This window comes from Hevea brasiliensis, chromosome 6 (genome assembly GCF_030052815.1).
Source record: "Hevea brasiliensis isolate MT/VB/25A 57/8 chromosome 6, ASM3005281v1, whole genome shotgun sequence".
Classification (NCBI taxonomy): domain Eukaryota; kingdom Viridiplantae; phylum Streptophyta; class Magnoliopsida; order Malpighiales; family Euphorbiaceae; genus Hevea; species Hevea brasiliensis.
This window is the reverse complement of record NC_079498.1, coordinates 36,470,281-36,485,581: the sequence shown is the minus strand read 5'-3', so window position 1 is coordinate 36,485,581 and position 15,301 is coordinate 36,470,281. Positions and strand designations below refer to the sequence as shown.

General features: G+C 40.5%; 1 long non-coding RNA gene across 1 annotated transcript; it reads left to right on the top strand.

The window, feature by feature from the left end:
- Positions 1–6,125: 6,125 nt before the first annotated feature.
- On the top strand, positions 6,126–7,546 carry LOC131180975 (uncharacterized). Its single transcript, XR_009149623.1, has 3 exons — positions 6,126–6,172; positions 6,620–6,677; positions 7,250–7,546. It is a non-coding gene; the product is annotated as an uncharacterized LOC131180975 (long non-coding RNA).
- Positions 7,547–15,301: the final 7,755 nt, after the last annotated feature.

The following is a 15,301-nucleotide window of genomic DNA, read 5'->3' as shown; positions in this document are numbered from 1 at the left end:
AATGTTTTCATACCAATTAGAAAATGCTCACCACTTATCAAAAGTAAGAAAATTATTTTAAAATCTCTTGTAGGGTACTTAATGAGTTATCGGTAGATGAAGTTCGGTAGTTCATTAGGTATTCTACGGGATCATGTTATGCCTTACAGGGGGGTAAGTTGTGATAATTTCAATAACCAATAATTCCCATGCTCATCATAATTCAAAACATAATTTGTTCATTTCCCATGTAAACCTTATTTCAATCACAATTTTTCAAAGCCAATTTTATTCAATCCACAACAATACTCAATAATTGTTGAAATAAAATCATAACTTAATAAAAATAATACATAAAGAAAATAAAATCTTTTAATCACATAAATATACAAAACATCATCAATTGAAAATTAGTTGTGCACAAACCTCTTTGGTTGTCTTGATCTAATCTAATTTTCCCTCTTTCCTTAAGTGGCCCCTTTCTAACTGAAACACAAAATTTTAAAGTGTTTCAATACCCCTTCAATTATTTCTAGGAATTAATCCAACAATAATTTTATTTTTGCCTACTAAATTTACCTATTAGGTTTCATAAGATGAATTCTTATATTTATGGTTATGGGGTTCCTATTCATTATACTATTCAAGTCAAAATGTTGACTTTTTCATTTTTAACAGATATGTTAGTCCTAAATGCACTCATATACCACATTTTGAGTGTCAAATTTATTGGCATTGATTGCCATTCTAAATTCAAAGCTTATTGGGAAATAATTCAAAAATTCAGATTTGGTCTTCTAAATTGTACTGTCCCATTGACCTTTTTATAGTGGGAATTTAGCTAAATGTTCTTCATCAAAATTGTTCCTTATTGTGTCTAATTTATTTCCCTTTTTGAATCACTCCATTTGAAGTTTTGTAACTCAAGTTATGCTATTTTTAAGATGGCTGGCCGGATTGGTGCAAAACCCTGAAATTTTGGGCAACTAGGGGTCTGGCAATTTTGAGCAACTAAATTTGGTTGACAATTTGACTTAGTTATGGGCAGAATTTGTGTTTGTGTTCTTCATGAAAGTTGTAGTACTATGTCATAGCTTTCCAATTGTTCAAAAATCAGGTCATTTGGACCTTCCTACACCAAGTTATGGCCAAATGAACAAACACTGTTTATTTGGTCAATTTTTCCAGGTCTAGAATTGGTTAGCCGGATTTGATCAATTTTTAGGTCATCCTAAGTTAGTTTTCTGGGCAGGGTTTCTTCATAAAAATTGTGGAATTATGTGTCTAATTTTATCTCCAATTGGCCTCACACCAATTGGAGTAGCAAAATTTCAATTTTTGGTCCTTTAAGTGGACCATGGTCAAGCTGTCCAGATTGGGCAGCACTATATTCACATTTCTACTCAATTCTACAATTTCAAACACACTCCAAATGACACCAATTGACTATTTTAAACCTCAATTAGGTCAATGGATAACAATTCTCAAAATCCCTAATTTTTTCCCCAATTTCCAATGGCCATAAACCCTAATTCTTACAATTTGCTACATTTCACCAAATCAAAGTATATAAATATTACCAATCAACTTTTTCAAGTTCATGTACGCCTTTAATTCAATCAAACTCAATCAATTCCTACCACATCTCAAGTTGGCTGAAATTCCATGGAATTCTATACATTTTTAGCAATTTCTAACTTAATTCTTATGCTTAAACATGAATATAAAGAGAAATTTGGAAATAACTTCACTAACCTCATATGAGGCTTTCCTAACTTTTTGTTTCTTCAATTTTCTTCAAATTTTCTCTTTCAAATCTTTTTCTTGAAGCTCAATTTGAGGATTTCTACAAGTTTGCTAAGGGATTTTTAGGGTAATTTAGGGTTATAAAAGCTCAAAGTGAGCTTTAATGGAGAGAAGGAAAAGAAAAAATGAGGGAGAAGAGAGAGAATGGGTTCACGGCAAGAAGAAGAAGAAAATAGAAAAAATTTTCCTTTTAATTTTCTTTATTTGTCTCTTTATGATTATCCATAATTAAATAATTAGAATTTATTTGTTAATGATGTCATGCTTACATGGGCCTTATGTTGTTATAAGTCTTTTTAATTTAATTTTCGTTTCTTTTCATTTTCTACCAACCTCTCCACTTTAAATCTATATTTCAAATTTTTAATTTCTTACATTTTATTGGACATTTACGCCAAAAGTCACCCTTAAGGGTGAATTGACCAATTTGCCCTTTACCGGTCTGATCCGATTTTTCAATAATACTGTATTACTTCCGAAACCCTGATCTAATTATTTGATTTGGTTCTCTATCTTTTTTTATGATTGTCATATTTTTCCTAGCTTCGCAATTTTTCCTAGGCCTGTGGTGTCACAGGGTCCCACATGAAATTAGAGTAACGACTAAGCTCGCAGCCACTTCCCGGTACGGTCACCCATCGCTGTGGCCTCGGCTCATTTAACCCATTATGCTTTGTTTTCTTCATTTCTATTTTACCTTCATGTAATTGCTATTAATTTGTGTTCATGGCTTTTCTGGATGTCACATATATAGTTCTAGACATCCTGACTGTCCGGACAGACATCTGTCGCCGGAATAGTAAACTGTACAAGGCTGTCCAATGTGAGAGTGATACAGTCCTAATCCCTTTACTCGAGCTAAGGCACCATTATTGTTGCAGTTGAGAGAGACTGATGACACAATCAATGGAACCATTTTGAGTTTCATTAGGAACTTTCAAATCCAAACAACCTATTTGCAACATCACATATAGCAAATACTTAGCTTTTATAGTAGAAGCCACAATCGTTACTTGTTTGAAACTCTTCCAGTCAACTGTTCAACCACCACAGATAGACACAAAACCTTTAGATATAGATGTGTATCCTTTACACGGCATTGTGTTACTGTCACATTAGCCTATGCAAAAATCACACAGGCCCGTGTAACTTTTACATGACCTTGTGTAATTATCATTTTCCCTACTTTGGACTTTCTATCCTTACCATCTTACTAAGAGTTAAACTCTTATAATTGCAATTTACTTTCTCCTTTTATCAAGATTAATATCCTAAATACTTCAAAAATATTCAGGAATAATCTTGACATATACCTAACATTCCAAACCTCAGTATGATTGGCATTTACTAGTCACGAATAGCATAGTAGTATTCTGCCTAATACACAACTTAGTATACTTAGCTTCTCTCTTTAAGAGTCTTAGAAGACCTTCTTTAAGAAAGTTGGATATTATGCCTCATAGGCAACGATCATTCCTTTAGTGTCAAGCATGTTGAACTCTTTCAACATCTTTTCCAACTAATGACTTATGGGAGAATCCTATTATTCTTATTTGCTCTATCTTTGTAGATATAATAACAAGAACATAGGCTTCCTACCTTAAGTCATTTATGGAGAAAAATAAATGCAACTAAACTTTACAGTCACTAGTATGCTAATTGTCCTTTCTTATTAATAAAATGTCATCCATATTCAAGTTCAGGAAAGTAGTTGCTCCCACCAACCTTCTTGTACATACAAAACTTCTTGAAGTTTTTTTTAAGATCATGAACGGATCTCTTAAGTTTATATACTTTGGAACCTTCCAAGATTATGTCTTCCTTCATGTTTCCATTAAGGAAGGTAGTCTAGGCAACTAGTTGCTGAAACTCACAATCATAATGTAAATATATTGCTATTAAAATCTAATAAATTCAAGCATAGCCATTGGTAAGGAGGTCTCTTCATAGTCAACCCCTTTCCTTTTATATGAAACTCTTTTCACAATTAGCTTTGTGTATAGGTTTCTACCTATCCATTAGAACCTGTCTATCTCTTTAAAAACCTTTTAGCTCCCACTAGGTACTATACCTATAGGAAGGTTTCCAATAACACATACATGGTTCTCAAAGATTGAATCCATTTTGAATCTCATGGCTTTTACCATTAATGAGAAATCTATATCCAATATAATTTTTATAATTTCTTCATTAATTTGTATGATCATCTCTATGACCTATTCTCAATGAATGAACAATATTTGTACATTCTCATGTTGAATTCTATATATCTCCAAAAGATGTGACATAGAAATAAACGTCGAGGAACTATTATGGTGACATTACTAATAGGTATAAACTCATTTTTGAAAGGATATATATCCATTTAACTTGTTTGATAACTCTTCATCTAATTTCTTTTTTTTTTTTTTTGTCATTTTCTTATAGAAACTCTAACAACTCCTTGTCAATTGAGATGAGGTGTCGAAGACCCTAGTAATCTAGGGATTTCAAACTATGAAAATGCCAAATCTACTTTCTCCGGGAAGGATTCCACATTATAGTAGGTACTAGAAACAAGGCGAGAAAGAGAAGGGCAGTCTTTGCAAAATGCACTGCGAGGGGGAACCCATAGAGTTGGTTTATACGAGACAATTCAAGTGATCACAGTTTGGAAGACGTGAAATCTCCTTCAGTTTTCTCAGCTGCATATAGCCATTCCAAAGTTGAACATTGGGAGAACCTTCAAGTTAGGAAACAAAATCCAACGGCAAGCATTTGAGCTAATCACAGAATTTAATTTCAATTTCTTACATAGAAGGGGACAAACTACCCATTTTCAACAGCACCTCAAATGGCAAATTCTGACAATTATCAAAGCAGAGAACCTTTAACTTAGGAAACAACATCAACGGCAAGTGCTTCTGTAAAGCAAAGTTGAATCCAATTTCTTTTTTAGTAGTGGAAAAGCTGCTCATTTGCTTTAATCTCTCTGCCAGCCAATCTAGTGAATCTAAGGAATATAGTTAAGGAATGGTCGTCGAATTTCATATAAACAAAGGCTGGACCCAGGGATTAATGGCTTTCGGCGCTCCTAATGCTACTACCAAACTTCTTCCCAGCGTCACCGTCTGATTTTGTTGGTTAAATCCTAGCCGATCAATATCTTCCCGTTTTATTATTATTTTTCTTTTTTTTTTTAGAATATATCATTTTTTATATTTTTATTTAAATTAAGAACAAAAATTTTGTATGAATGTCTTTGGGATAATTGGGGTTAAGAAAAATTTTTTATAACCTTTTATTTTCTGTAACACCCCAAAAATTTTAAATTTTATTATTTTATGAGCATTTTTGGTATTTTAATTTTATTTAAATTTTAGGAATTTTTTTGATATTTTTCGGATTTTAAAAATCGGGTTCAATTTTTCTAAAATATAAACTTTGATGATTTTTAAAAATTAATTTAAAGACCACGTGGCAAAACTAAAAATATATTTGGAATCTACGAATTTTTCTGAGTTTTTTGGAATTTTTTCGAAATTTTTGGACCTCGTTTTTTGTCCCGAGGCAGAGTAAAAATTCAAAATTTTGTATCCTGAATCGGACCGGCCGAATTGAACCGGACCGATCGAATCGGACCGGCCTTTTTCTTTTTCTTCTTCCCTTTTCTTCCGCGCGTCCCAACCTCCTCCCCTTCTTTCTTTCTTTTCTCTCTCCTCCTGCCCCTGCTGCCGGCCAGCCACCTCCCCTGCCATCCCAGCTCACCGACGCCTCCTCCCAGCCGTCCCAGCCGACCGGCCGCCGCCCCAAACGGCCAAAAAACGCGTGCGAACGTCCTCCCCCGCGCGCGCGACGTTTCGACTTCCCCAGCCAAAATCCGGCCGATCCGGCCACCAATCGGACCGGGTCTTGTATCTAAAATCATCTACTCGACGAGAGCTTTCCATAGACACCAAGAACACCGAAATCCATCAAGCAGTTTGTCCGATTTTTGCTCGGGAAGATTTTAGCCCATTTCGACTTTTGGGCTAGATTTCTCACAAACCGTGAACCCCACGAGAAAACCGAGAGTACCAGCGCGCTCCACTAGTCGAGAGCTTCGCGGCGACATAAATTTCGAATTTTTTCGATACCATTTTTCGGTGGGTCCCACGAAACTTCGCAGTGTTTTTCCGAGCATTAAATGAGTTTAGAAAATCCTGAAAAAAAATTTATGTACTAACCCCCGTGTTATGGGCTTCGTGTAGGTATCCTCAATTTGCGAAAATTCGACAGTTGTCCGGGTCTGTGAATTTCCGGCCAGACAGACCCGTTACCGGAAAAGTCTCCGAATTGGATCGAGATTTTGGCTATCCCCCCATTGTCAGACATCCCGAGCGTGTTCCCGAAGTCGGAATCGGCAAAGGTAAACCCGAACCTTGCTTTTTCGTAATTTTCTAGTGCTTAAATAGGATTAAAAATCCATAAAATATTCGTGGTAGCTTAGAAAATTATGATTCTTTTTGCAATAGCTTAGTAATATTGCTAAGGACCGCGGGGCAAAATTTTAGAATTTTTAGAGCTTGTTTGGGCAGTTTTTGCAAAAATGATCAATAATAAGGACTAAATTAAAATTTTACGTATTTTGATGGATGACTGATTTGATGGGCCCAGGAGGGGCTGTGTAATATGATTGAGCTGTGGATATATGGATTGTGAGTATAGAAGTGTGTTTTGAGCCCTTTTGCAGGTTGGGTAGGTCCTAGGTATAGGGGAGACTCTGCCGGATTTTCGGCACGACTTAGGACGTATTTGGTTTTCTCTTGATTTGTATTGAGTCATTTGTATTAAATAAATGTAATGTAATTGTCAGGTGAGCCGGGACAGCCTTCTTTCTCCGCCCAGCCGCCACAGTGATTGTCGTCAAGTCTGTGAGTAAAATATTAATTTTAATTGTAATTTCGATATTATTATATGTTCAACATGCCCATGCATCACTTATATGCATATATTTATGTAGTTAAACTCTAGGCACGATTTATGTTGCATTCATAACTGTTAACGTGACATGAATGCTGTTGTGGTAATTTGGAGCGCAGCGTGCGTTGGCGTGCGTGTGATGTGGTGTGGACTATGGATAGGACGGGTAGTCACGGCTTGAGTTCTTCGCTGGGACCCGATCCTTCGGGGGGTAGTCACGGCTTGAGTTCTTCGCTGGGACCCCCGAGTTGGTTTATTAAGCGAAAGTCCGGCTTGAGTTCTTCACGCACCAAAGTTGGATTTAAGAGAGTCAGATAGGGATCAGCTCCCATATATTATGATTGATACTACTGGGTGTGTGAGTGCTCCAAATTACCTTTTTGATGTTATGGTGTGAAATGATGTTGACGTTGCATTTCACTCTACATGGTGCATTAGTTTTAGATAGTTATAGAGATTATGGTTAAAATTGATATTTTACTCTCTGAGTCGAACGCTCACTCCTGTTCAAAAATTTTTCCAGGCCACAGGAGGATATTTTTGAGGTTAACCTGCTTTCTCCCTCGCAGGTCGATTACTAATGTTTGTATAAACTTGTTAAATCTTAGAATTTCCGCATGTGTTAGAAATGTTTATTTGATTTGGGTCTGTAACCTAAATTATTATTTTGGACCTGTAAACTTAATATTCTATGCATGTTTGATAGATTGGATGAGGGAGCTGAGCTCCCATTTATTTTTATGCTGATGAGTATGTGGAGGGTGAGCTGAGCTCCCCAATTGAGTATTTATTGTGTTTACAGGTCGGGTGAGTCGAAAACTCCCCGTTGGAAAGTCCATTTTATGACCAGACTCTATCCGTTTGTTTTCTTGAATTTGGGCCCAAATGGGCCTTAGAGTTGGGTTAATGAACAGTTAGGCTTACTACGGGCCTCGGGGGCTTTAGGCTAGCCCAGGTCCTAGTGCCGGTCCGGCCCATAGGTTGGGTCGTGACAAATGTGGTATCAGAGCTTAGGCTCCAGATTCTTAGGGAATGTTTGCCTAAAGTGTTGGGAAGAGTCTACTAGGAGTCACATGCGGAAAATTAGGGTCCATATTCTTCTTGCATTGTCATCTTTGCTTCTAGTTTCTGCTCCATATATTATGTATAAATATGAGTCTAAAGAGCTGTGTAATGTGCAGTTTTGAATTTTATGGGCTAATGCTGATGAATTTCAGGAAAATGCATAGAAGCCGGAGAGCTGCCACTACACTAGAACCAGATGTGCCTGACGAGGTGTCGGCACAGGATGAGGCGCCTGCCCCGAGGAGGCGGGGTAGGAGGCCTAGAGCTGCTCAAGTAGAAGAGCAGCTGCCACCAGTACAGGATCAGTCTTTTATGGCACAGGGTCCTATGGACCCCATGGCAGCTACTCTAGCTGGGCTGCAGAGGACCATCGATATGATGGCGCAGTATATGGTCCACCCTCCACAGCAGCAGCAGTCCACCGCACCAAGAGGTGAACCTTACAAACAGATCATAAATTTTAAGAAATTGGTGCCTGGTACTTATGATATGTCAGACGATGCATATCGGTTTTTGGATTCTGCGCAGAGCAGAAATGCAGTGCGATTGGTGATAGAAGACTAATAGAGTGCATACAGCATGTCATGGGGCCTATGCCTAGACAATGGATGAATGACTACGTGTTACCTCGGATGGAGGGTTTGTCGTGGGCTCAGTTTGTGGAACTGTTTATCAATCGGTTTGTGCCAGAAAGCTTCAGAGATCAGAAACAGTGGGCCTTTGAGGCCTTAAGACAAAATGGTAGGTCTGTAGATGAATATGCTATAGAATTTCTGGAATTGAGCAGGTATGCCCTTACAGCAGTAGCTACAGAAACTATGAAGGTGAAGAGATTCCTAAAGGGGCTTGACAGGAGGTATGCGAACCTGGCCATGATATCTTATCAGTCTTTTGATGTTGTGGTTGATCGAGCTAGACAGATTGAGATTAGCTATGCTGTGGATGACAGCGGAAGGGCAAAGAAAAACAGAGCAGAGGGTTCTTCAGGTGTTCCCCAAATGGGTACTCCGGATAGTGGTAGCCAGAGTAATTACAGAGGAAAGAGTAGGAACAAGAAGAGCGGTTTTAGACACAAACCTCGAGGATTGCACCAAGGTGCGGATCCAGAAAGTGGTCACGATTCGGTACAGCAGCCTGGTCCAGTTCAGGATCCTCCTTGGCACCTTGTGCACAGTGTGGAAGAGGACATTCAGGACCTTGTTTGATGGGTTCAGGAGTATGCTTCAGGTGTGGCCAACCAGGTCACTTTGCTAGGGAATGCCCCGTGTTCAGCGAGCCACAGATGGGGTCATAGGGTTCTATTGCGAATGTTCCTCGTCAGTTGTATCCGGGTGCTTCCAGCATGGCGGTGATCCGGCACAATGGCCGAGGACAAGGGGGACGTGGATTTAGAGGCGGTCAGAGGTAGAAGTCGATGTCGTGGTTCTGCCACTCAGGGTAGGGGTCAAGCTCGGGTTTTCACCCTGACCCACCAGGATGCTCAGGCTTCAAATGCAGTTGTGGCAGGTATTCTTCTGGTCTATTCCTATGAAGCTCATGTTTTGATAGATCCGGGTGCTACGCACTCATTTGTCTCCCCTGTGTTTGCCATGAGGTTGGGTAGAAACCCTACAACTTTAGAATGCCCTTTGTCGGTAGCTACCCCACTTAGTGACAACATAGATGTAGATATGGTTTTTCCAGGTAGCCCAGTAGCAGTGGATGGAAAGATCCTCCCAGCAGACTTGGTTCCTCTACCAGTAATGGATTTTGATGTAATCCTGGGGATGGATTGGTTGGCAACTCATTATGCCACCTTAGACTGCAGGAACAAAAAGGTGTATTTCCACATACCTGGTGTGGAAGAGTTTAGCTTTGATAGTGATAGGAGCGTGGCTCCATATAACTTGGTGTCAGCAATTAGTGCTAGAAAAATGTTGAGGCGTGGATGCCAAGGGTATTTGGCATTGGTGAGAGATACATCTGTAGAAGGTGTCAGCATGGAAAATGTTCCTGTTGTCAGAGAATTCATGGATGTCTTCCCTGAAGAGCTTCCAGGGTTGCCACTAGGAAGGGAAATAGAGTTCTGCATTGATATTGTTCCGGGTACAAACCCCATATCAATGCCACCTTACAGGATAGCCCCAGCAAAATTGAAAGAGTTAAAGGAGCAACTACAGGAGCTGTTGGACAAAGGTTTTATACGTCCGAGCACTTCACCTTGGGGTGCTCCTGTTCTATTCGTGAGAAAGAAGGATGGGTCATTGAGGTTGTGTATTGACTACAGACAGCTGAACAAGGTGACTGTGAAGAACAAGTATCCACTTCCTCGGATCGATGACCTGTTTGATCAGCTCCAAGGGGCTAGATTCTTTTCCAAAATAGACTTGCGATCAGGCTACCATCAGTTGAGAATCAGGGATGAGGACGTGTCCAAAACGGCATTCAGAACAAGATATGGTCATTATGAGTTTTTGGTGATGTCTTTTGGACTCACTAATGCACCAGCAACCTTCATGGATTTGATGAACAGGGTGTTCAAGCCATTTTTGGATCGTTTTGTCATCGTATTCATAAATGACATTTTGGTATACTCTCGGACCGAGGAAGAACACGTGTGGCACTTGAGAATGGTGTTGCAGACCTTGAGGGAGCACCAGCTATATGCCAAATTTTCAAAATGTGAATTTTGGCTAGAAAGCATCTCATTCTTGGGACACGTGGTTTCTAGTGAAGGTATTCAAGTGGATCCCAAGAAAATTGAAGTCAGAATCGATTGGCTTAGGCCTACAACAGTCACTGAGGTGCGAAGTTTTCTGGGTCTAGCTGGCTACTATAGGCGTTTTGTACAGGATTTTTCCAGGATAGCGGCTCCCCTAACTAAGTTGACCAGGAACAATGTTCCATTCATTTGGACAGATGACTGTGAGGAGAGTTTCCAAAAGCTTAAGGAGTGTCTAGCCACTGCCTCTGTGTTGACACTACCTATGAGCGGTGAAGGATACGCCGTGTACTGTGACGCCTCCAGAGTTGGCCTAGGGTGTGTTTTGATGTAGAATGGAAAGGTAGTGGCTTATGCTTCAAGGCAGCTGAAGAGGCATGAGCAGAACTACCCCACCCATGATTTGGAAATGGAGGCTGTAATCTTTGCACTAAAAATCTAGAGACACTACCTGTATGGTGAAGTGTGCGAGATATACACCGACCATAAGAGTTTGAAGTACATCTTCCAACAGAGGGATTTAAACTTGAGACAGAGGAGATGGATGGAGCTTCTAAAGGACTATGATTGCACCATCCAGTACCACCCTGGGAAGGCCAATGTAGTAGCAGATGCTTTGAGCAGAAAATCTTCAGCGATTTGCGCACATTTCACAGAAGAAGAGACCGTTGATTCGGGAAGCACATGAGTTGATGGATCAAGGTTTAATCCTAGATCTTTCGGATGAGGGGTATTGTTGGCTCATTTTTCGGTGAGGCGGACTTGCGAGATAGGGTCAGAGTTTCCCAGCACAGAGACCAACAATTGATGAAGATCATAGAAAGAGTACAGCAAGGTGAAGGTGGTGAGTTTGGATTTGCCAATGATGGCGCCCTAGTGCAAGGTTCTAGGATATGTGTGCCCGATGTGGACAACCTCAGGAATGAAATCATGCGAGAGGCACACTACACACTGTACAGTGTCCACCCAGGTTCCACCAAGATGTATCATGATGTGAAAGATAGCTACTGGTGGAATGGTATGAAGAGAGACATAGCAGATTTTGTGTCCAAGTGCTTGACTTGTCAGAAGGTGAAGTTTGAACACCAGAGACCGTCAGGGAAGCTGCAAGAGCTCCCTATCACAAAATGGAAGTGGGAAATGATCACTATGGATTTTGTGACTGGGTTGCCTCGTACCACGCGAGGATATGATTCCATATGGGTTATTGTAGACCGCTTAACTAAATCAGCTCACTTCTTGCCAGTGAAGATCACATATTCTATGGCACAATACGCCCGACTCTACATTCGAGAAATAGTCAGATTGCATGGAATTCCGGCTTCCATAATATCCGATGAGGGCCTGATTCACTTCTGGTTTGGAGAAAGTTGCAGGAGGCACTTGGCACACAGTTGAACTTCAGTACTGCTTTCCATCCTCAGACAGATGGACAGTCCTAAAGGACAATCCAAACACTGAAGGACATGCTTCGCATGAGTGTTTTGGATTTTGGAGGTCAATGGGATGATCAGCTAGCTTTGGTGGAGTTTGCCTACAACAACAGTTACCATTCCAGCATAGGAGTAGCACCCTATGAGGCACTATATGGAAGAAAGTGTAGGTCTCCTCTGTGTTGGACAGAAATGAGGGAAGCGAAGGTGCATGATGTAGACCTAGTGCAAGACACTTTGAGGTAGTTCCTTTAATCAGGAACGATCAAAATAGCTTTCGAGGCAGAAGAGTTATGCAGACCCCAGACGGAGGGATGTGGAGTTTGCAGTGGGCGACTATGTATTCCTGAAGGTTTCTCCAATGAAGGGAGTCATGAGATTTGGAAAGAAGGGCAAGTTGGCACCTCGGTATATTGGACCTTTTGAGGTTCTTGTGAGTTGGAGCGATTGCCTACCGGATGGAACTACCACCCAACCTTTCTCACGTTCAAAACGTGTTTCACATCTCCATCCTCAGAAATACATTCCGATCCTTCTCATGTAATCGCAAATGGATGTAATAGAGCTAAAAGAGAACTTGACGTTTGAGGAGCAACTCAGAGCCATAGTGGACTACCAAGTGAGACAGCTGAGATCAAAACAGATCCCTATGGTTAAGGTTTTGTGGAGGAGCCAGTCAGTGGAAGAGTGCACCTGGGAGTCGGAACGGGACATGCGTAGCAAGTACCCATATCTGTTCAATGTATAATCATGTGCTTTATTCTGCCTTGTGTAAAATTCGAGGACGAATTTTCTGTAAGGGGGGAAGAATGTAACACCCCAAAAATTTTAAATTTTATTATTTTATGAGCATTTTTGGTATTTTAATTTTATTTAAATTTTAGAAATTTTTTGAGATTTTTCGGATTTTAAAAATCGGGTTCGATTTTCCGAAAATATAAACTTTGATGATTTTTAAAAATTAATTTAAAGACCACGTGGCAAAACTAAAAATATATTTGGAATCTACGAATTTTTCTGAGTTTTCTGGAATTTTTTCGAAATTTTTGGACCTCGTTTTCGGTCCCGAGGCAGAGTAAAAATTCAAAATTTTGTATCCTGAATCGGACCAGCCGAATCGAACCGGACTAGATCGGACCAGTCGAATCGGACCGGCCTTTTTCTTTTTCTTCTTCTCTTTTCTTCCGCGGGTCCCGACCTCCTCCCTTTCTTTCTTTCTTTTCTCTCTCCTCCACGCCACCCACCTCCCGCACCTACCACCGGCCGCCTCACCGGACGGCCACGCCAAGCAGTAAACGCGCGAACGTCCTCCCCCGCGCGCGCGATGTTTCGACTTCCCTGGCCAAAATCCAGTCGATCCGGCCACCAATCGGACCGGGTCTTGTGTCTAAAATTATCTACTCGACGAGAGCTTTCCATAGACACCAAGAACACCGAAATCCATCAAGCGGTTTGTCCGATTTTTGCTCGGGAAGATTTTAGCCCATTTCGACTTTTGGGCTAGATTTCTCACAAACCGTGAACCCCACGAGAAAACCGAGAGTACCAGCGCGCTCCACTCGTCGAGAGCTTCGCGGCGACATAAATTTTGAATTTTTTCGACACCGTTTTTCGGTGGGTCCCACGGAACTTCGCAGTGTTTTTCCGAGCATTAAATGAGTTTAGAAAATCCTGAAAAAAATTTATGTACTAACCCCCATGTTATGGGCTTCGTGTAGGTATCATCAATTCGCGGAAATTCGACAGTTGTCCGAGTCTGTGAATTTCCTACCGCATGCACTGCTACGGAAAAGTCTCCGAATTGGATCGAGGTTTTGGCTATCCCCCCATTGTCAGACATCCCGAGCGCGTTCCCGAAGTCGGAATTGGCAAAGGTAAACCCGAACCTTGCTTTTTCGTAATTTTCTAGTGCTTAAATAGGATTAAAAATCCATAAAATATTCGTGGTAGCTTAGAAAATTATGATTCTTTTTGCAATAGCTTAGTAATATTGCTAAGGACCGCGAGGCAAAGTTTTAGAATTTTTAAAGCTTGTTTGGGCAGTTTTTGCAAAAATGATCAATAATAAGGATTAAATTGAAATTTTACGTATTGTGATGGATGACTGATTTGATGGGCCCAGGAGGGGCTGTGTGATATGATTGAGCTGTGGATATATGGATTGTGAGTATAGAAGTGTGTTTTGAGCCCTTTTGCAGGTTGGGTAGGTCCTAGGTATAGGGGAGACTCTGCCGGATTTTCGGCACGACTTAGGACGTATTTGGTTTTCTCTTGATTTGTATTGAGTCATTTGTATTAAATAAATGTAATGTAATTGTCAGGTGAGCCGGGACAGCCTTCTTCCTCCGCCCAGCCGCCACAGTGATTGTCGTCAAGTCTGTGAGTAAAATATTAATTTTAATTGTAATTTCGATATTATTATATGTTCAGCATGCCCATGCATCACTTATATGCATATATTTATGTAGTTAAACTCTAGGCACGATTTATGTTGCATTCATAACTGTTAACGTGCCATGAATGCTGTTGTGGTAATTTGGAGCAGTGTGCGTGCGTTGGCGTGCGTGTGATGTGGTGTGGACTATGGATAGGACGGGTAGTCACGGCTTGAGTTCTTCGCTGGGACCCGATCCTTCGGGGGGTAGTCACGGCTTGAGTTCTTCAGGGACCCCGAGTTGGTTTATTAAGCGAAAGTCCGCTTGAGTTCTTCACGCACCAAAGTTGGATTTAAGAGAACTGTATAGGGGATCAGCTCCCATATATTATGATTGATACAACTGGGTGTGTGAGTGCTCCAAATTACCTTTTTGATGTTATGATGTGAAAATGATGTTGATGTTGCATTTCACTCTACATGGTGCATTAGTTTTAGATAGTTATAGAGATTATGGTTAAAATTGATATTTTACTCTCTGAGTCGAACGCTCACTCCTGTTCAAAAATTTTTCCAGGTTAACCTGCTTTCTCCCTCGCAGGTCGATTACTAATGTTTGTATAAACTTGTTAAATCTTAGAATTTCCGCATGTGTTAGAAATGTTTATTTGATTTGGGTCTGTAACCTAAATAATGAAATTGGACCTGTAAACTTAATATTCTATGCATGTTTGATGGATTGGATGAGGGAGCTGAGCTCCCATTTATTTTTATGCTGATGAGTATGTGGAGGGTGAGCTGAGCTCCCCAATTGAGTATTTATTGTGTTTACAGGTCGGGTGAGTCGAAAACTCCCCGTTGGAAAGTCTATTTTATGGCCGGACTCTGTCCATTTGTTTTCTTGAATTTGGGCCCAAATGTGCCTTAGAGTTGGGTTAATGAACAGTTAGGCTTACTACGGGCCTCGGGGGCTTTAGGCTGGCCCAGGTCCTAGTGCCGGTC